Source organism: Crinia signifera, chromosome 5, assembly GCF_055691185.1.
Source record: "Crinia signifera chromosome 5, ASM5569118v1, whole genome shotgun sequence".
NCBI classification, from domain to species: domain Eukaryota; kingdom Metazoa; phylum Chordata; class Amphibia; order Anura; family Myobatrachidae; genus Crinia; species Crinia signifera.
Genome location: NC_139221.1, coordinates 287,665,405 through 287,688,521, shown reverse-complemented (window position 1 = coordinate 287,688,521; position 23,117 = coordinate 287,665,405).

Here is a 23,117-nt window from a genome sequence, read left to right as displayed (position 1 = left end):
CTAGAGGCGGACAAGCCGTGCCTCACACCACGTGGCTGTACGGCTTGCCCGCCACACAGACTGCAGGGATGGGTGCATCGCAGACAACGCAGGGTCAGTCTGTGTAAGGGACGACTAGCTCCGTTCCATGCAGGAGATGGAGGATGACATCACTATAGAGATTTTATAGTGAGTTTTACTGTCAAATTATGTGTAAGCCCCAGAACTGTCAGTGCCAGCGCACATTGGGCGGTATTCAATGAGCCTGATTCGCCATGTTTTTATGGCGAATTTGTGCTGTTTGGCAAATTTCTGACTAAAACGGTGAATCACCCTATTCAATGACCACATGGCGAATACATTTGAAGGTTTTTTTCGCCATGATTCACCGAGTAGCAATCGCTATCTTTTTATGGAGAAGTGGAATGTGAACTTTTAAAATAAAGTGTTTTGTTTTTTACATTTGGTGTCTAAAAATCAGGAATTTTATTCTGAGGAGGGGCATGCTATTTTTATTCATGTGCTATAAGCACATGAATATATATTTAATTTAAAAAAAATATATATATATTTTTTTTTTACACAGCAGCCAGCAGGGGGCACCGGAGCCGAGCCGCTCATTAGATATTCATATATTCACTGCACCCGATCATTACGATCGGGTGTAGTGAATATACGGTCCCCTGCTGGCACCCCCGGGGGGCAGCCTGTGCTGCCTGGCGCCCGGGGAGCCCACCTCCCCCCCACAAAAGTTCTGGGGCAGGCAGAGAGACTTCCATCTCTCTGCCTGCAACCGTCCTCAGGCTCCCTGCGGCGTTCGCAGCAGGTGCTCATATTCGCCGGTCAGGGGCAGCGAGCCCCTGACTCGTTGAATACCGTAGCCGGCGAGGCTCCGGAAGGTGTCGAATGTGCAGCGAATCCGAAAAAGGATTCGCTGCACCTCGCCGGTATTCTCATTGAATACCGCCCATAGAGTTAATCCGGTGGCAGCCCGTGATGGACAGGTCAGGGAGCATACCTGATTAGAGGAGAGAGACTAGGAGGGAGCCGGAGGAAGTGGTAAGAGGCTGGACGCACGTGTGCAGGAGCAGCTTGGCGGAGCATGTGAGGAGAGCACCGGCAGCGCGAGCAGCAGGACAGCTGCGCGCCGGGGAGAGACTTAACGGAGGGATGGGTGAGTGACCCCCGCCGACCTCCAGCACCCGCGCCGGGCCAAGTGACGCGGCGCTTGGAAGCGTGCGGCCCCCGCCGCCTACAGAGGCACATGGAGAGCAGCGTGGAGGCGCCCAACCCACGCTGGTGTCTGTGATCCACGAGGGGACAGAAACAGCACAGCGGAGTGTGCTGCCCAGCATCTGAAAGGCCGCGGAGAAGGTGGTGATCCCCGCGACCACCGCTACCACAGCCAGCGTGACACAGAGAGCAAGACGGGTTATACCCCGCCATTTGCATTGGCCGCCATCTTGCCCATCTCTGAAGACGCCAACAGTAAGTTAGCCCTCAGGGCACCCAGTCACAGTATCCCTGCTATAGCTTCTCCCAAGGACACTGTTTGTCAGTCACTTGCCCACTGAGTTAGGCACATAGACTGTCTCCCCATTGAGACGCCTGTCCCAGAGGCCCATCCTGGTGACAGAGCATAAGGACAGAACCCCAAGCCCTTTGTGACCTGAACACTGCTAGGAATAGAAAAGGCAGTAACAGCCTGGCCACCAAGGCCCCTCTCCCATTCCCCTTGCCGGTAAGGAAACAGGGTAACTATAAGGGCCCGAAGGCCTCCTTACCAACACCTGAGACTGAGCTAATCCTTCCAGGACTCCAAGTGGGAGTCACCCACGCCCTAGTAAAGCGACCCCACTCACAGCAAACCAAGAGCCCTTCTTCTATTGTTTTCCCCTGGCCCATCTTCAGATAGGATCACCGTTTGGGCCCCACCGAAATCCCTGTGCACGGGTCAGGTTACTAGGACCTGCAGTCCGGGACTTTAGTTAATGGTACTGGTTACCGGTAACCTTAGGTTATGTGCATGCCAAGAGTCTATGGTGAATAGATGTCAGAAGCACTGATTGATTTCATGAGAATGAGTATGGTCTAGTATTATGGTAAAACGTTTCCTTCTATGCATGATCTAGTATTATGGTAAAACGTTTCCTTCTATGCATTGTCTAGTGTTATGGTAAAACGTTTCCTTCTATGCATTATCTAATAGTATGGTAAAACATTTCCTTCATGTTGTCTACACTATTGCACTTTGTTCACTTGTTGTTTTAATACTGCTAAATTATTCAATGAAAGAGGTTGACGTCCTCAGGGACAGATTCTGAAATAAAAGGTCAACCTAACCCAGTAGTCGAGTGTTCTGTATCCATTCCTGTATCAAGAGAAGACTCCAGAATGAGATCTGTGAAATCGAGGAAGCACAACCCCCACCGCATCCGTAAGGTAACTCCTCCTTTGGGTGTCTACATATGTATGGGGGGGGGGGCATTTTTATTTCTTCGCACACGGGAGACAAATTGTCCAGAAACAGCCCTGTGGGGCAGATGTAACACGTGCAAAGAGATTTGGGTGGGGTCTGCTCAAACTGAAATCTAAATTGCAGTGAAAAAAGCTGCCAGTAGTTACCCTGCTACAGGCACAATCTAACTCACCAAAATCTAACTTTCTGTACACGTTACATCTGCCCCACCTGCAGTACACATGATTTTGCCCATTTGAGAAAGATTTGGCGTTTACGATCAACCCTGAATTAGGCCCATAGTTTGGTATATTACTTTTCTTACCTATAAACACCCCAGTTTTGCTTCCACTGATTGTCTCTGTTGCATAGCCTGCATTTTCCAGAGCCCTATACGTGCATTCCAGAAGCAGTTTGTGCTGGGGGTCCATAGTCTGGGACTCTGAAGAATGGATTCTAAACAGATTGTTGTCAAATTCATTAATTCTGAAATAGAGAAAAGGAGTTTCCATCAAGACTACCAGCTAGCAAATGTGTAAATGTTAGATGCGATATCTAGAGATGCAAATGTAAGTATATGATAACTGTTGCGGTTTGTTAATGCTACCGATGATTGGTGCCTTGGAGCCATTAATTTAAAATAGTCACTGTAATAAATGCCATACAAGCCTGATTACACATTTATTACAGTTGCAGCATTAAATCCATGGGTAAAAGCTGCTGTTGAAATTTTTCATTGTGGGCATGCATAGGTGCCGATTCTGTGGGTGCTAGAGGGCCTGAGGCCCCACGGAAATTGATGAGCACCCACACACTCAGCAGCGGCCCGACTGCCCGTGTCCCACTGCACTCCCCTCGCTGGCACAGGTACTGTGGGGGCATTTATGTATTTGGCACTGTGGGGGCATTTATGTATTTGGCACTGTGGGTGCATTTATGTACTTGGCACTGTGGGGGGATTTTTGTACCTGCACTGTGTGGGCATTTATGTATTTGGCACTTTTGCAACAATTTTAATATTGGAGACAACTGTGCTGCGTAATATAAATTAGTATTATTTTGTGGCCACGCCCCTTTCCCATGAAGCCACTCCCCTATATTTTTGGCTTGAGCACCCACCTGCAAAAACATAAATCGGCACCTATGACGGCATGTCTTAAAACCATAGTTACCAACTTCCCCTGAAGGTCAGGATGACTCAAAAAGTTTTTCAGTAGTCCTACGGACCTCTAGCACGATTATGCAATTCTTATCACCATTGCCCTATTCCCTTTTTGTGATGATGTAACTCAGGGTTGCCGACTTTTAAAAGCTCCTCACCGGGACAAGCCCGGAGAGCAGACTTTCAGCAGGAGTTCGGGGACGGGGCTTAAACGTGACACCTTTAAGCCCCGCCCCCATGAAGGAAAGTTACTCAATTTGCCTATCTCCGTGGAGGGGGTGGGGCTAAATGACGTGATTATGATGCTTTAGCCCCTCCCCGGAGATCTGCAGACATAAGGTAATTTAAATGCCGCGGTCAGGGGGGGGGGAGCCACAATCAGGGGGGGGACCGGGGGTCCCTCAGAATCCGGGAGGGTTGGCCACCTTTCCGGGGGGCAGGAGGGTGACCCGATTTTCGGGACCCTCCCGGCCATTCCGGGAGGGTAGGCAACCCTGATGTAACTTATGGCATTGCATGGACTAGAGTTGAGCAGTTTGATTAAACCAACACCTGAACTGTAAAGATCCAAGTGGACATAGTCCCGAGTCGGATCTTCCTTTGTGTTTAAAACACGGATGACGCCCCTGAAAGCCATGCCTTCCGATTACATCATACTTGCGGCATGACCAGCACTCTATGAGCTGCTGGCCATGTCCCCCAGCCCCTCTGACGTCTGACTCACTGTATAGATGCTGTGCGGGTGGGAAGTGGATCCCGTGAAAATTGGGACAGTTGGAAGGTATGTCCTCAGGGTGTTAAAAGGGGTAAAACTTTTCGCCCACCAAACCTTTGCCCATTTGAAACCAGACATATCAGCTACAGTATGTCATTGAGGTTAATATTTAATATAAGACAAAAAACGTTGGATGGCCAAATGATTTAATTTACTGTACACTTCTAGTGGCTAGCTGCATCTCCATTTATTGGCAAGCATGTTTATAGTGAACAGATGGTTCTCAGGTTTAATGCATCATTTATACAAAAGCTTATGATGTGTATTGCGTTGATAAAGAGAAGCACATTACCCAGTTAAGGGGTAGATTTATTAAGCTCGGTGAAGTGATAAAGTGTCTGGTTTTTATCACCGGCCAATCAACTTCTACCTGTCATTTTTCAAACCCAGCCTCTAACTTCACAGGAGCTGATTGGCCAGTGATAAAAACAAAACACTTTATCACTTCACCGAGCTTAATAAATCTTCCCCTAATTCACATAGATGCTTCCTGTATATATACCAGTGATGGCTAATCTTGACACTCCAGCTGTTGTTGAACTACACATCCCAGCATGCTCTGCTACAGTTTTGCTATTAGGCCATGCTAAAACCGATGCAGGGCATGCTGGGATGTGTAGTTCAACAGCTGGATTGTCAAGGTTAGCCATCACTGGTATATACTGTACTCCCTTAAGTTTCTGTACATTTTAAATTCAGATATTTACATATAAGAACATGTACAATAGCATTTGAGTTCTTTGTTTTTTAATAAAAAAACAAATAAATGTAATTATACTGGAGTCTGTACTCTGAAGATTTCTGTTGTATGGTAAACAGAAACAAAATGACTTATCTGTAAACATAACATACGTACCCCTCCACCAGGGCCGCTCGGTTGGTGCATATTTTGCCCGGATTGATGGAATTTGAATCATACCAATTGCTGGTGTCAAATCTTTCCTTTGGTATCTCTGTTGTACAGTTTCGTCCCTCAACAATAACTTTCCAGAAATTATCAATTCCTTCACCTGTACAGTAAAAATACAAGATACAAGATATAATATATACCAGGCCTGGTCAACCTGTAGCTCTCCAGATGTTGTTTTAGCATTCCATAAGAGCAAAACTGTGGCAGTGCATGCTGGGACATGTAGTTTCACAACATCTGGAGAGCCACAGGTTGGCCTGGCCTGAACTACCATTTACTCATCATTAGCGACCCGTCCTTGCTTCGGATGGGTACATTTTTTCTAGCAACGATGATGTTTGTAAATAAAAAATAAAAAACTAATAAAATGTATTTATAGACCTCATTTGTCATTTTTTTTAGGTTTTAACACGCCAAAAGGGCCACATTTATTTTATTTATTTATTAACAGTTTCTTATATAGCACATACATATTCCGCAGCGCTTTACAGAGTATAGTTGAACACTCACATCAGTCCCTGCCGCAGTGGAGCTTACAATCTATATTCCCTACCACATGTACACGCACACACAGACATTCTAGGGTTCATTTTTTTGGAAGCCAATTAACCTACCTGTATATTTTTGGATTGTGGGAGGAAACCGGAGTACCAGGAGTAAACCCACGCAAGCACGGGGAGAATATACAAACTCCGCAAAGTTAGAGCCATGGTGGGAATCGAACCCATGACCTCAGCGTTGTGAGGCAGTAATGCTAACCATTCACCAGAGGTGGGGAACCTCAGGCCCGAGGACCGTATGCGGCCCCCGTAGCCGGTCTGAGTGGCCCTCCCACCTGGCAGCTTTGCCGGGAGTCAAGTACAGGGGAATTCTCCCGAGAGGTCGGTAGTTCTCACGAGATTCCTCTTAATCAACAGTAGCCGGAGACTGTCCGTCCTATTCAGCGGTAGCCGCCGTGGTGAAAAGGCTCTCACTGTGTATGTACAGCTCAGTCCATGTTTGAAGGGGGTGGGCTCCTTTGTGGCTCTGCATGGTGGCTGGCTCTGGGTGTCTGAACGGTCAGTGCAGCTAACGGTTCATACATAGCGTGGCACCGATAATGCTACTATGCTACTGTGCCACATATCTCCTCCATAATGTAGGGGAAAGCGTTATCAGCGTTATTACTGGGGTAGATGTCTTAATATTGCCCTAACGTTTTAAAAATAATGGATCCCGCTTCTCCTGCATAATGAGGAGAAGCGGGCACCAGTTACAGCCTAATGCATTAACCCCATTGCGCCTATAAGGAGAGCCGCTTTGTCCTGTGTCCACAGCTCTCATTTTATCGGAGCCCCCGGCAGCACTGCACATGCGCACATTTAAAAAAAAAAAACACTTTCCCCTGGCCAGCTGTAATGGGCATGAGGAAACCAAACACAGCCTGGTAACACAGGTAATTACCTGGGGAGGTGTTTTTGTATGTTAATATTTTTAGGAGAGTTGGGCAGGAGGGTGTCCATGTATTCTAGGGGGCGGATTGGTGTATTAGTAGCATGTGAAGTAGGAGCTGAATTAACTTTATTGGCTTGAATATATAAGTTGTATTGGGGTATAGTAAAGTTTTTGGATATGCACTAATGTTGGGGGGTGGTAGAGAGGGAGTGTATTGATTTAAATATGCACAAATAAAAAGTATTGGGACTTGTTTTATAATAGTCAAGGACATGGTATCAGTGCAGCAGACATGCAGTAGAGTCAGGGATTTAGGGTGGTGGGGCTGATGCCACTGCACATAGGAGGATATTCTGGTTGACTCGCAAGGCTGCAAATTACACAGCCTTTTATATCCCCTGAATGCTGCCCGCATGGCCGGACACCCCCCCCCCCCCCCCTCCAGCACACAGAGTTCCCCCGTACGGATGTGAATGGATGTTTAGCATAAACAACAATCCGCAGCCTTGGTTGCGGGGGAGAAATCAATGGCAGCTGCCTGCCCCCTGCACCCGCGTCACTGGGCCATTTGCATGGTAACACCTAGCGTTTTCATAGGAATGCCCATGAAATGCTGCGCGTTTCCCATGGGCTGTGCCGCCACCACCCCACACCCGCACTGCTAGGTGTGAACAGGGCGGAGAACAGGCAGTTCACCATACCCACTCACATCAAGCATCTGGACATGCGCATAACTGTAAACTGTAAATGGACATTATTGTATATAAGGAATGTGAATGTATACTGTGTTGCAAAGTGTATATAAGGGATTCTACTGTGTGATGTAATGTGAATAAGGTGTACAACTGTGTGGCATAATGTTAATAAGGGGTACTACTGTGTAGCATAATGGGAAAAAGGCTACTACTGTGTGGCATAACATGTATAAGGGATATTATTGTGTGACATAAAGTGAATAAGCTGCTCTACTGTGTGATATAACATGAATAAGCGGCATTGTTGTGCTGCATAACATGTATAATAGACACTAATATGCAAAGTAGTGTGAGAAAGGTTGCACTGCTGTATGATGTAATTTGGGGCCTTATTCTGGTCTGTGCGGCCGGAGCCGAATATGCGGCCAGGACCGTGCGTCCTAAACCCCGCCTTCCGTACGGATCGATCACTCCGTCCGAATGCGGTAAGCCACTGACCGCACGGAGCACGAGTGGATTTCTCATGTATACACCTCCTCCATCTCTGGGAACCTCCCCCATCATTCCATGGTCGCATACCATCGAATGCAGGACCGAGCGGTCAGGCAGCTCCCGCGAGCTCAGACCACTTGGGCATTTCTCTGTGCAAAAGCAGGGATCTGGGCGGGCAGCTGACATCCGGCAATGTCATATGTCCGCCCCCTACACGTGCGTCACGGCCGCATTACCATACGTACGCCCAGCGTTTTCATGGGAACGCCCATGAAACGCGGGGCGTATGCATATGTTAATGAGGCCAAACAGCCCTTCACGCCGCTCTCCTCCTCCTGTTCGTAGTGTAAACAATTAATGCGGAATTTGGACGTATGTCCCTTTCGCACATGCGCAGATATGCCTCTGCACATGCGCAGACACAAAACATCGGCGGAACGAACGTACGCGGACATATCCGCACCAACCAGAATAAGCGCCTTGATTTGGAGGTGCTAATGTTTGACCAAGCCTTGTTTGAGCATGGCAATCCTCTTTTTTGTGGTTGCATAACTAGGGTGCATACTGTCCCTAATCACAATATGGGAGGTTAGAGGCACCAGTGCTCTTTCTCGCACAGAGCACCAAAATGTCTAGTTATGGCTCTGCATCAACCTCAAACTCTTCATCATCACTCAAGCTTTGGTATTCCAACCCATATTAACAAACTTGCTTATTACCAATCAACTCCTAAATGCCATGTTACAGACTGTGTTTGATAAATAACAGTTAGGAACTGATTATAGGAACTGATCGGTCAGTAGATTCTCTCTCCCAAGTTTTATTAAATCTCCACCTCTCCTTCTTGGTGTGGTATCAAGAACCCCCTGCAAACTACCAGAAGGTGGATAATTAGCCAGTAATACTGAGGAATTTCCTTATCAGGAACCAGTAATACTAAGCAGTATCCTGATTAGTAGTCAGGGCTGGCGCTACCCACTCAGCAGACGATGCAAAGCAGGGAGGTGCCGGCCAGTAGAGGCGCTCTCCCGGTTTTACATCCATTGCTGTCCTCTCTCCTCTGTGGCTGCTGCTGTGCCTGTCACACTTACTGACAGTCAGCAGCACTGACAGAACAGAGGGGTTATAACACTTCCTGCTTCGCCTCATTAGCGAGGCAAAGAAGGAGGGGAGACCGACAAGATGTAGTAACATCTTGTCCGCCAAAGCGGGGAAGCGCTAACTCCCCCCTCCAGCGATGTCCCCTCCTGGAGACAGCGCATCAGTTAATACTGACGCGCTGTCTCCTTTCCCCTGGCCGGCTCACTGCGCATGCACGGGATCTCGCTACTCACTCGAGATCCCCAGTGCAGCTCAGAGCCAGCAGCAGGGAAAGCGCTGTCCCTGCTGTGGGCATAGGGCATTGCCACCTGCAGCTGTCGAAGTCAATAGCTGCAGGGGGCGGAATGGTCAGCGATGCTGACTGTTCATACATTAGGCAGGAGGCAGGTGCGCAGTACAAAATACCGTCCCTGCGCTATGCCTCCTGCCCCACACCACCGCATGTTAGACACCCGCATCGCGGGTGTCATAGATCAGGGGAAGCGCTATCCCCTGCCATAACGCATGGGGATAGCGCATATTCCCCTGATCGCGGGTAATAAATCTATCCCAGAGTTCCCTCCCGGCACCTAAACACCCTGGTGGTCAGACTCAGAGGGGAGCAGCGTCATGGCCCGAAAAGGGGCAGGTCTAATGACTGGAGGGGCGGGAATACATGGATGGAGGGGGGGGAGCTATAAGGGAGCAAGACCGATGGAAAAAGAAACAGACAGAGAATGAGCTGCCACCAGCCTGAACTAGGTGAGTAACATGTGAGTGTACTGCAACTGGTGTGGGCATATGTACAGGCAACTGGGCATATGTACAGGCAGCGCTACTACTGTCAGCAACTGGTGTGGGCATATGTACAGGCAGTGCAACTAGTGTCGGCAACTGGTGTGGGCATATGTACAGGCAGCGCTACTAGTGTCGTCAACAGGTGTGGGCATATGTATAGGCAGCGCTACTACTGTCAGCAACTGGTGTCAGCATATGTACAAGCAGCACTACTAGTGTCGGCATCTGGTGTGGGCATATGTACAGGCAACGCTACCAGTGGCGGCAACTTGTGTGGACATATGTATAGGCAGCGCTACTGCTGTCAGCAACTGGTGTCGGCATATGTACAGGCAACACTACTAGTGTCAGCAACTGGTGTGGGCATATGTACAGGCAATGCTATTATTGTCAGCAACTGGTGTGGGCATATGTACAGGCAGCGCTACTAGTGTCGTCAACTGGTGTGGGCATATGTATAGGCAACTGGTGTCAATTCGCAGCCTTGCGAATCCACCAAACCCCACCCGGATAACGAACGTATTCTGGTTGCGAATAGGGAAGCCAATCCCGGGGCATTTTTTCAATCCCGGGATTCGGGATTGAAAAATGCTCAATCCCGGGATTCCTGGGATCCCGGGATTGGCTTTCCTAATTAAAAGACTGCCCCACAAACTTACATTTGATGGTTGCCGGGTGGGGGGACGGGTCGTCCATGCCGCTGGCGTGCTGGCTGTGGGCGCTTGGGCTGGGCGAGTGGGCGCGCTGGCTGGCTGGGTGGGTGCTTGGGCTGGCTGGGTGGGTGCTTGGGCTGGGCGGGTGGGTGCTTGGGCTGTGCGGGTGGGTGGTCGCGCTGTCCGGCACGGCATTACAATGCCGGGCGCGTCCTCTGCCTGCGCAGCGTGACCCCTGATCTCACGCTGAGGTCACGCTGCACACAGTGCTGCCGGGAGAAGTCGGGCAGCGTCTGAGCGATGCTCAGACGCTGCCCGGCATTAGACTGCGCGCATGCGCAGTCTAATCCCGAAATCCCGGGATTGGAAACTCCAATCCCGGGATTGAAATCCCGGCATTTTGGGGGCCAAATCCCGGGATCCCGCCGATCCCGATCCCGGGATTGGCCACCCTAGTTGCGAATCAACCAGAATAGGTTCCATAGTCCCGTCTCCATCTGCCAAAGGCACATGGCAGAAATTTACACCATAATGGCCATTACAAATTAAGCCACACACTGTAATGCCTATTACACATTATACCACACACCATAATATCCATTACTATATTATGCCACGCACCGTAAGGCCTATTACACATTTTACGACACACCATACTGCACATTCCACATTGTACCACACACCATAATGCCTGTTACACATTATACCAGACACCGTAATGCCCCTTTCATAATTATGCCACATGCCATAATGCTGATTACATATTCCACATGCCTAAAAAGTATTTTATCACGAGGGTAACGAAGGAAGAACAAATACGTTTTTTGGGGCACACTTGTAAATTTGATAACCTCTGAAGAGACAGAGGTAGATTAGGCGCTAATTGACCACACAGTAAAAAAGTATATAATATATAGAGATGAAGATACGTTCAGATGCAGGATTGTACTAGTGTCAGTACAAAAAAGAACTGTATATGCTCACAAGTCAAATTACTATGAATCCGACCGTGAGAATACACAGAAAAATAAATACTTGATTCCTGAGAGGAATAGAGGACTGCGCTTATATTTAAAATAATCTCTCTTGTGCCATGAGTGAGCTCGCATGATCAGAAACAATGGAGACTGTTGCAATTTAAAAGCAATAGTTTGCAATTTATTTTTATATATGCTATAACATATATATAATATATATATATAAATAAATTGCAAACTATTTCAGTCCTCGATTCCTCTCAGGAATCAAGCACACTTGTAAATTGTAATAAATAGAATGTGTTAAAATGTAACTTTTATTGGAAAACTAATACTAAAATATCAGTACGTGTGACAATACATATAGATTTCAATATACATGGTGAACATAGTACATACAAAAATAGTGGTCACAAATGAACTTTTGGTGGCGAAAATGATTAGAGTGAGTGCACTCTGTTAAACAATACAAAGGAATCCTTAAATGGATTGGATGGTTCGGACAAATTTACCGACCAAAACAATGTTTTACACAGAGGTGTACCTGACGCATGACACTGTCCCCCCTATATGGATGGATAATGCGGTCTGATTTTTCTATAATCTTTAGTACAAGAAAGAGGCAGGTAAAGTGTGGAGAGATAGGTTGCTCCCTTGGCCAAGTAGTTTTAGCAATCTGGTGTATTACAGCTCCGGGTATTCCCCGTCGGTCACCCCTACGAGTACTAGCCGGCCAATCACTGCTTAGCTTCTTAGTTCGGGATGAGAATCAGGCGTGCCAGTGATGTATGGCAGTAATTGTACCATGCGATGAGAGCGTACCTTGGTCGTAAGAAGGCTTATATGTGCTTCTGCTTTTTGCTGTAAGAATAGCACCTAGTCCTCTGTTACCATTGGCCTTGCAGAGAGACCAGGAGTACTACAACAAATGAGAGAGCAGCATGGATAGTATAGGTTGAGGTGTGGGTGTCATGAAACCCCTCTTCTGCTATTCACCATCTATCATTAGACATCGAATGGTGATTGAGTGATAGGGGTATCACGGGGGACCCAACGGAAATAATTGGTAAAAGTTTTTTGAAGAAATGTACCCAAGTCTCCAAGTTGGAGTAGTGTAACTAGTCTCAGTATTGATGTCACTGACCTACATTGCATACGAGGTGGAACCGCAGACACGGAGCAGTGAGTGCGATCCATCTTATAACCCAAGGCACCGGGATCATCAGTCCATCCTTTTGCCTGTTCACCTAAGGACATTAGGCAGGACTAGTTTCCTTTGTATCATAACATTGAGACATACCATCTTTACTTAAAACTGAGCACACGCACACACCGAGGTGTGACAGCGGGCTGCAGAGAGTAATTTCAGAATCATGACAACACCCAGCACTGCAGGCATAATCAGGGCTGGCAACAGAAATCTTGGGGCCCTGTACAATGATATTTCTGGGGCCCCCCACCTAATCCCAAATCCACACAACGCTCTTCTGCATGAGCCTCATTTAACCTTTCGCTGCTCCAGACCCTGCTTTCTCTCATTCTCAGTCCTGCTGGTTTGGCTCCTGGCTGCTGCTTCCTGCTGACTTCTGGCTGCTGCTGGCCTGTCACTTTCACAAAAGAACGCTGAGCACTACGAGCAGGCAGGGCAGGTCATTCGCAGAGTGCGGAACAGGCGACCCGCACATGCGCAGTAAAAGTACAGGAGCCAGAGACTCAGGCCACAGCACCAGTGGGGGGTACGGTCCACACCAGCCTCCCAGAGCCATGGCAACGTGCTCAAACAAGCGTACTCCGTCGCCATGACACCCGGTGCCGAGTAGTGACATCACATCTATAGATGGTAATTGGAGCACCAGTCAGCGCGGACCCTCAAGCGTCTTAAAAACAAGTCTGGTGGAAGGAGACATAGGGCAAAATACACCATTAAAGTTGCATCAACAAATCATACAAAATATCATACAAAGTATACAATATCACTATACACATAACAATAACAATAGCATAATTACAACAACAATATTCACACCATATCACTAAATTACGGACTGAAATAATGCACGTCCGAATTATGAATCTGTCATGAAAACATCACACAAGCAGGGTACCTCACCTATAGAAAAGCATGTAAACCCAAATGATCATTGAGTCCATGTGATATCATCGCCCGAAGACGGTGAATCCACTGCAAGGGAACGATTACCACCCCTTAATTTTTGGGGGACATGATCCATAATAATATATTTTAGATTTGCCATACTGTGACCAGCCTGTGCCTCACCACAGGCTGATCACTAGTACCGCTTGCTAGGGCAGCACGGATGGCCATGCGATGCCCAGCCATCCTCTCATGGAGTGTCCTGTCCATCTTGCCAACATAATGAAGGCCACACGGGCAGTAAATTAAATACACAATGAAACGTGTAGTACATGTCACCTTAAATCCTTAAACCCAGTCCCTAATATTTTTACCCCGCGTATAGCAAGGCATAAGGTCAACATGAGTCAAGTTTAAACCTCTATCAGAAGTAAGAATGGGCCAGTGTTTTTTGGCAAACCCACGGATGGAGTCACAACTCGTGCTAAAGTGGTTTACCCACGGCATCTTAGATCGAGTTGTTTCCACATCCTTCTCTTTAGATTTCAACAAGGATTCTCTAGGAAATGACAAAGCTCTAATCTTAGCTTGCTGCAGTAGCTGTAAGTCATACCCACGTACTAAAAAATTGCCAATCATCATCTCAATCTGTTCTTCTGCCTCCTTGGGATCGCTACAAATACGGCAGCCTCGAACAAGAGAAGGAGCTCACATACCAAATCAATGGAGGGTCCACCATAATGAGAAGTGTCCACCATAATTTTTGTGCAGTGTGGATGTGTCCAGCTTGTATACGGTCATACCGAATTCAGATGGTATACAGGTGGTGAGATATTTACTTACAGGTAATTCTCATTATGGTGGACCCTCCATTGATTTGGTATGTGAGCTCTTTCTCTTGCTGTTGACACACAACTATTTCATTCATGATGGGAGATTCTACTTGCAACGATCCGGTTGTGCGATGGGGTCGAATGTGGCCCCATCGTACTCCAACTCCTACATGTTCAGGGCGGAGGAGGAGATCCTTTGATGACCCCTATGTATCTGGTATGATTTTCTTTTATACCAGATACATAGATGACATATTCCTGATCTGAACGGGTACTGAGAAGCAGTTTGTTGACTTTATGGGTCGACACAATCAATCGACATCTCCACTTAAATTTACATTTAACATCAGTGTTGGTAAGGTTAATTTCCTCGATGTGGCTCTAAGCCTTGAACAGGGACAGATAACCACTTGCCTTTTTAGGAAAGAGACTGACCGTAATACCATACTCCACTGTATGAGCTTTCATCCACAACCACTGAAATTCAGGCTTCCATTCTCTCAGTTTGTTCGAGCCTACCGTATTTGTAGTGATCCCAAGGAGGCAGAAGAACAGATTGAGATGATGAGTGGCAATTTTTTAGAACGTGGGTATGACTTACAGCTACTGCAACAAACTAAGATTAGAGCTTTGTCAATTCATAGAGAGTCCTTGTTGAAGTCTAAAGAGAAGGATGTGGAAACAACTCGATCTAAGATGCCGTGGGTAAACCACTTTAGCACGAGTTGTGACTCCATCCGTAGGGTTGCCAAAAAACACTGGCCCATTCTTACTTCTGATAGAGGTTTAAACTTGACTAATGTTGACCTTATGCCTTGCTATACGCGGGGTAAAAATATTAGGGACTGGGTGGTCCGGACGGACGTTACCCCCCGCCCGATAGAACTCCTGACAGTACTTTTTTGGGGAGACGGAATCTGACAGTGGGGAACAGTTTTTGCCACTTGTTCAGTGGTAAGCGCTACAAGATCGGATTTAAGGTGACATGTACTACACGTTTCATTGTGTATTTAATTTCCTGCCCGTGTGGCCTTCATTATGTTGGCAAGAGGGACAGGACACTCCGTGAGAGTATGGCTGGGCATCACATGGCAATCCGTGCTGCCCTAGCAAGCGGTAATAGTGATCAGCCTGTGGCGAGGCATTTTGCACAGGCTGGTCACAGTATGGCAAATCTAAAATATATTATTATTGATCATGTTCCCCAAAAATTAAGGGGTGGTAATCATTCCCTTGCACTGCTTCGTTGTGAGTCCCGGTGGATTCATCGTCGTTGGATGATGGTACCACATGGACTCAATGATCATTTGGGTTTACATGCTTTTCTGTAGGTGAGGTACGCTGCTTGTGTGATGTTTTCATGACAGATTCATAATTCGGACGTGCATTATTTCAGTCCGTAATTTAGTGATATGGGGGAAATTTACTAAAGGAAATTTGTAAAATAATAGGTGTATTTCTATCCAGAAATACACTTATTTTTGACATTTACTATTCCGAAAATACGGCAATTCGTAGTCGAATTCATGTGCTATAAATACGAATACGAATTGCCGTATTTTCGGGATGGTAAATGTCAAAAATAAGTGTATTTCTGGATACAAATACACCTATTTTTTACAAATTTCCTTTAGTAAATTTCCCCCATGGTGTGAATATTGTTGTTGTAATTATGCTATTGTTATGTGTATAATAATATTGTGTACTTTGTATGATATTTTGTATGATTTGTTGATGCAACTTTAATGGTGTATTTTGCCCTATGTCTCCTTCCACCAGACTTGTTTTTAAGACACTTGAGGGTCCGCGCTGACTGTCGCTCCAATTCCCGTCTCTAGATGTGATGTCACTACTCTGCACCAGGTGTCATGGCGACGGAGTACGCTTGTTTGAGCATGTTGCCATGGCTCCGGGAGGCTGGTGTGGCGTCTTCTAATGACGTGGAGAAGGGAGCGTGGGAAATGTGATTTTTTTTTTTGCATGCGATCCAATTTTCCTATATAATTTATTCACTGCTCTCTGGCTTTTGGCGGAAGCGTGGCGATCGCAGCGAGCAACGCAAGGGCCGGCGGAACGCATCCTCCCGACCTTTTCATACCCCCACTATCCACATCGGCGAGGAGTTTATTTTATATAGTGTGGCGAGCGGACGCGGAATACATGTAACGTAATACGCCGCTGCTCGCCACACTATATAAAATCGACTCCACGCCAACGTGGATAGTGGGGTTATGAAAAGGTTGGGAGGACGCGTTCTGCTGCACTCGCCACACTTCGGGGCATCGTGGATATTAGGGGGGGTGCGTAAATCACACTGTATGTCATATAAGTGTATACTAAATTAAATGGCATGGCACCCTATAAAATCGCATGCGATTTCAAATGCGGTGCGATGCGATCTGATCTTAATGCCCAAGGCCAGAGAGCATAACTAAGAGATAAAAAGTTTCATATGCTGGTAAGGCTTGTTTAAAAGATCGTTTAGCCGGTGAGCGCCGGTTCTCCCAACTGCACACCTTCTTTAATGAGTACTGGCATCTCACTACTAGTGATGAGAGTAAATGAATATCTCTGGCCCCTGGGACCTTTTTTCTTTGAATTAACATTGCTGTGAAGCAAATCGACCACTAGGTCTCTTTTTTTAAAGTTTGTGCGCAGAGAAATTAGGCTTCATACTGGTATTTGCAACTCCATTTAAAGCCGTATGTACTGTAGGTTTCATGCATATACCTTCAACCAACAAAATGGGGACTGTAAAAACCGGACCGGACTAGACTCCGGACCGCCGGACAGGACATCAAAATCTGCAGTCCGGAGCTTATAGGGTCCGGTCCGGGGGGTGTCCTGTTCGGGGGGTGTCTTGTCCGGGGGGGGTCCCTGTGATAGCTATCATGAGGGACATGGGGAAGGGGAGATTACAGCCTCCCCCAGTGGTCCGGACCGTCCGGTTTTTGCAACATGCCCGGACCATACAGGGAGACTTTATTCTACCCCTCCTCCTCTACCTGGTGACAGGTGTCACAGGCAGAACCCCCAGACAGGACACCCCCGGACAGGACATCCCCCGGACCGGACGCTACAAGCTCCAAAATGCAGAGTTTGATGTCTGGTCTGGCTGTCCGGGGGTTTTGTCCTGGTCCGGTTTTTACCCATACCCAACAAAATGGTGGTTGTGGGGGTCTCAGGGCTGTGTCTGTTTTTGGTTTATCTTCTGAAATGGCAAAAATATAAATATTATTCTGAGTTTTCATGTTTTTGTCGTATATGCTCCCCAAGTAGTTTGACAAGTGCAGTATATACGCAGCCTTAAGTAAGCACGACCCTGTTCAGGAAACGTATAGTTTCATATAGCCAGGAAGAAAAAGTTGCTTGACAATAGCATGCTTTTGTATACTATACTATGGGCCTATTTATAGTATGGGACACTTGTGGTGTGTATGGCATTTATCAGAGGCTCCCAGCAGAGTCTAAAAGTGTCATTTGAGAATATACAGCTTGTGGAGCGTGTAGGCTCAGCTGTTCTGTCAGGAGGAGGAGGGAGTGCGGAAAAGGGTGTACAATTTGTGTTGCTTCCTTCCTGTCCGGACATATGAGTTTTACTTGTTCTGTAGAAGGGTGGTAAAACATGATGTAAGAAACCACAGCCATGTGTTTGTGGTATTGCATTACATAACGTATGATGGCAACATGAACGTCATGTAGGGGATATAGCTTTTAGATTTGGTTTTCAAATATACAGTTCCTAGTCACCGTAGCCCCAAACGTACAGATGTGCCCTCATCCATTTTTGCTGCAGTCACACCAAACACCATGTTACTCCATGTTCCTTGAGGTTTCCAGTTGTGGGTGTGTTAATTTTTTTTTCTTATTTGCTGAAAATGTGGAGACTGCTGATTTAATATGGTATGGCTTGTACATACCCTCCAACATGACCATTAGGTACAAAATGCTCTGTTTCTGGACTTCCTTGCCCGTGGCAGTTACAGAGGTGAGACTGCACCACTGTACAATATTCAAAAAGGGGAGCCACACCTACTGCCACCTCAAACATCACTGTCCTGGACTAAAGGCCCCCATACATTAGTCCTACTTGTCCTAAGGACAAGTCGGACCTGATTCCCCCCTGCAGCTCCCCGGGAGGGGGACACACGATTTGGCACTTGATGTGCCAAGTTTTGCAAATGATACATTGCATGCGATGTATCATTTGCAACTCCCTGGGAGCTGCAATGTGGAGCGAGCAGGGGGGCCGGGGACATCGAGGTGGCGGGCGGGGGATGCTGCAAGGTGGCTGGGAGGACGGACGCACGCTGCTAGTAGTGCGGACGCTGCGGGGGACACAGGCGGCAGTAACATAGATCCGGGCGGGGGGAGCCGGGAGCTGTCAGTACTGAAAAAAAAAGCCCATACAATGAATGGGCAGCCTGTGATTGGCTGAGCGCTCTCTCAGCCAATTGCTGACAGGCTGAGAGAGCGCTCAGCCAATCACAGGCTGCCCATTCATTGTATGGGCTTTTTTTTTTCAGTGCTGACAGCTCCCGGCTCCCCCCGCCCGAAAGATTCATACGTCTTGGTATTGGAGACATCTTGTAAATTAAATTATACCACCTTTATTCTAGATTGGAGGAGATAATAATATATCATCAAAATTAAGGAAGAATGTATTCCCTTTCACATTTATCTATTCCCAAAAGGGTTGGAAGTTGTAGATCAATTGTGTAACCCCTGATGAAGTTTTTTGTTGAAACGAAACGCGTTGGGTAACTGCTTCATTATATGAATGGAAAACAACTTTTGTACTCTGTGAATTACTCCAGCTACAAGGAGCCGTGTCAAAAAAAAGAACTTTTAATAAATGTTTTTTTTGCTGAACAAATGAAGTGTTTTATGTGAGACTGTTATCGGGGGCTTAGAAAACACTATTGGTATTGGAGATTTTGTGGTAGTCCTTACTAGTAGAGGGCTAAGTGTTGGAAGCGACCATCATTATTATTATAATTTTATTTATAAGGCGCCACAAGTGTTTCGCAGCGTCGTACAAAGGAACAATACAGGGAGACAAAACTTGGCATAACATTGAATAAATAACAAAAATACAGTACAAATAAAGAGCACCACAGTTCAATACACATTACAGCTTAAATGGAAGTAGTGAGGACCCAATCAACATACAACTAGAGGCTTGAGGCCAATGATGGAGATGAGTATGAAGATGGTCACTGAGTGTTGGAGTAAAGGAGAGCTGTGAGTGAAATGTGAAGAGAAGTGGGCTTTGACAACAGGAGGGAAGAGGGCCCTGCTCGGAGGAGCTTACAATCTAGTAGGAAGGGGAGACAGACAGATTACAAGAGGTGCAAGCGAGGGGGTGGTGGTTAGATAGCAGGACGTAAACAGGCAAGGGGTCGGAGAACCAGCTGGTTTATGCAGTGGAAGGGTACGCTTTGATGAATAGGTGAGTTTTCAGTGCCCGTTTGAAGCTTTGCAAGGTCGGGGAGAGTCTAATGGAGCGAGGGAGTGCGTTCCACTGAAGGGGTGCAGCACGGGCAAAGTCCTGTACTCTAGCATGGGAAGCAGTGATCAGGGTGGAGGAGAGACGACAGTCATCAGCTGACCGTAGAGGGCGGGAGGGTGTATTAATGGAGATGAGGTTAGAGATATATGGAGCAATGGAATTAGAGATGGCCCTGTATGTGAGTGTGAGGTGTTTGAAGAGGATTCTGTAGGGGAATGGAAGCCAGTGCAGATTTTGTTGAAGGGGAGTAGCAGAGTTAGAGCGGCGGGAGAGGAAGATAAGCCTGGCTGCAGCATTGAGGACAGATTGGAGAGGAGCTAACAGTGTATCATAACAGTGTAGCGCAATTTTAGAGATATTGTTGTTGATGTACCCATATATCCAGTATGTGTGTCCACACACCAGAACAATTTTTTATTTATTTGCCCATTGGATGATTTCCGACCGATTGGATGAAAATCGGACGATATTGATCGGATGCACGCTCCTGCGGATCCCTGATCCCACAATCTTTCTAGTGTGTGGGCACCTTTAAAACAATGAAACACACTCTAAAGCAGTAATCCTAGATATAGTGGGGCAGATGTATTAAGCTTTAACAAGAGATAAATGCAAGGGTGATAAGGAGAGCTAAACATCCAGCCAATCACCTGCTAACTGCCATGTTACAGCCTGTGTTTGTAAAAAGTCAGGAAGGAGCTGATTGGCTGGACATTTATCTCTCCTTATCACCCTTGCATTTATCTCTTGTTAAGGCTTAATACATCTGCCCCATTGTCTCGAAATAGAAAGTGAAACTGGCACTCTGTTCCCAGCTAGCAAACACCATGAGGTGAGGTAGGGGACATGTAACCTGACACTAGGACAGTGTTTGTATGGGGCAGGAGAAACCTTCCTCAATCCCTTTTGCTGTCACACTAATCCAGCTACCAAACACCATGAGGTGAGGTAGGGGACATGTAACCTGACACAAGGACAGCAAGCTCCACACTGCTATAATGCCTAACCTACAGCACCTGGTGTGCACATGTGGTCTCCCACCAAGTATTAACCAGGCCAAATATTAGCTGCCAAGATCGGACAATATTGAGCCTATCCAATGTGGTACGGCTGTACGTCTCTCTTGGAGATGGGAGGAGAGAGGGAGAAGATGGAGCTCTGTGACAGGATGCCCATGAAGAGATCCATCTGCAAGGTTGTGGGGGCAGAGCTACGGGTGTCTCTGTCCCCACTCTGGAGCCTCCCCGGGACTCAGTTCCCGCAAACATGTCCCTGGCGGCCTAGCAGTGGCTCAGCATGAACTGAGCCCCGCTGCCTACGCCACCACTGGTCGCGCCACCGTAATATTTAATAATCCACTTACCTTTACTGTGCTGCAAGCGGCCGCTCCCGGTGTATGGGCAGAGCCGCCGAGAGGCAGGGGGGGCGGGTACATTTTACCTGGGCCCGGGCCTGCCAGGGGGGCCCGGGTCCAGACACACACTTTAAAAAAAAAAAAATTGTTGGGGCTGCGGGAGGACTAGTGCCCGCCCGCCCGACCACCCGCCCATGTGTCCGGCCACCCGCTTGTCATCTGAGGCTGCCCCTGCCTTTCCCTTCCCCTGCATATAGTGCAGTGTCACAGAGAATGAAAGACAGACGCTAGAAGTCATAGTTCACCTCTAGCGTCTGACAGGAAGCACAGCTCTGCACTTCCTGGTAATGCTGCCGTGCTGTGCTCCCTGTCAGACGCTGGAAGTGAAAAATGACTTCTAGCGTCTTATCAGCAGAAGCAGGGGAGAGTGAAACTGACAGCCAGGGCTCTGCACTGCGGGGCTGGCCCCGCCCACCACACTGGGAGCAGCAGCAGCAGCCCGGCTCGGTGTGTCAGGGACAAGCCCTGCTCCTGCCTCTTCCTGCTGCTATATGTCTGCCTTTAGCTGCCTGCTTCACTACACTGAAAGTGGATGTAGTCTATAGGAGAAGACTAAAGAAGAACCAAAAAGGTTTTTGGGGCACACTTGATATGATAAAATACAGTTTAATGGATGTACAAATGATGTAACAATAAAACGTAACTTTTAATAGAAAGCTTTGTTAGTAAAATAAGTTCATATACATATATCAACACACCGTTTATGTGATTATTGGAGAGCACCATATATGATGGACTCCCGCCAATTATTATGACAATATCAAAAATCAAATTTTTCATCAAGAGCTAAAATGTTTAAGTAACGTATTGCCTAGTACCAATTTTTATATATAATATACGGTATCGGCAATCGAAAAGGGCACTGGTCACTGCGCACCACCACTACGATATCCACCACAGTGTCGGCAAAGGTGGGTATGGACTTTTAGGGCATGAGATGGAAGAGAGAAAAGGGGGGGGGTTCAGTTTGTTGTGGCTGCACCTCAACAGTATTTAACAGGCGTACTGCCCCAGTGGATGAATACAGCACTGGATGTTCCCTATAGGTCCCCCATATAGGTACTGATCCAGCCTCTCATATAGGGAACATCCAGTGCTGTATTCATCCACTGGGGCAGTACGCCTGTTAAATACTGTTGAGGTGCAGCCACAACAAACTGAAACCCCCCCTTTTCTCTCTTCCATCTCATGCCCTAAAAGTCCATACCCACCTTTGCCGACACTGTGGTGGATATCGTAGTGGTGGTGCGCAGTGACCAGTGCCCTTTTCGATTGCCGATACCGTATATTATATATAAAAATTGGTACTAGGCAATACGTTACTTAAACATTTTCGCTCTTGTTGAAAAATTTGATTTTTTATATTGTCATAATAATTGGCGGGAGTCCATCATATATGGTGCTCTCCAATAATCACATAAACGGTGTGTTGCTATATGTATATGAACTTATTTTACTAACAAAGCTTTCTATTAAAAGTTACGTTTTATTGTTACATCATTTGTACATCCATTAAACTGTATTTTATCATATCAAGTGTGCCCCAAAAACCTTTTTGGTTCTTCTTTAGTCTTCTCCTATAGACTACATCCACTTTCAGTTGATATTCTGAACTTTGTTTGGGAGCACCACCAACCGTTAATAGCCAGTCAGGGTTTTTCCCGTACGGCCTTCCGCTTATGTTGGTTCACATCAATTAACAACGCTTAAATTATACTTAGTAATTGTCCCCCAAGCCTGTGCCAGCCCAACCCCTATCTCATTCTCTGCTTCACTACACTGCCGAGTCCCTGCACCACAGGAGGGAGAACACAGCCAGGTGAGAGCTGTATCTCCTGGGGCAGTGGGGG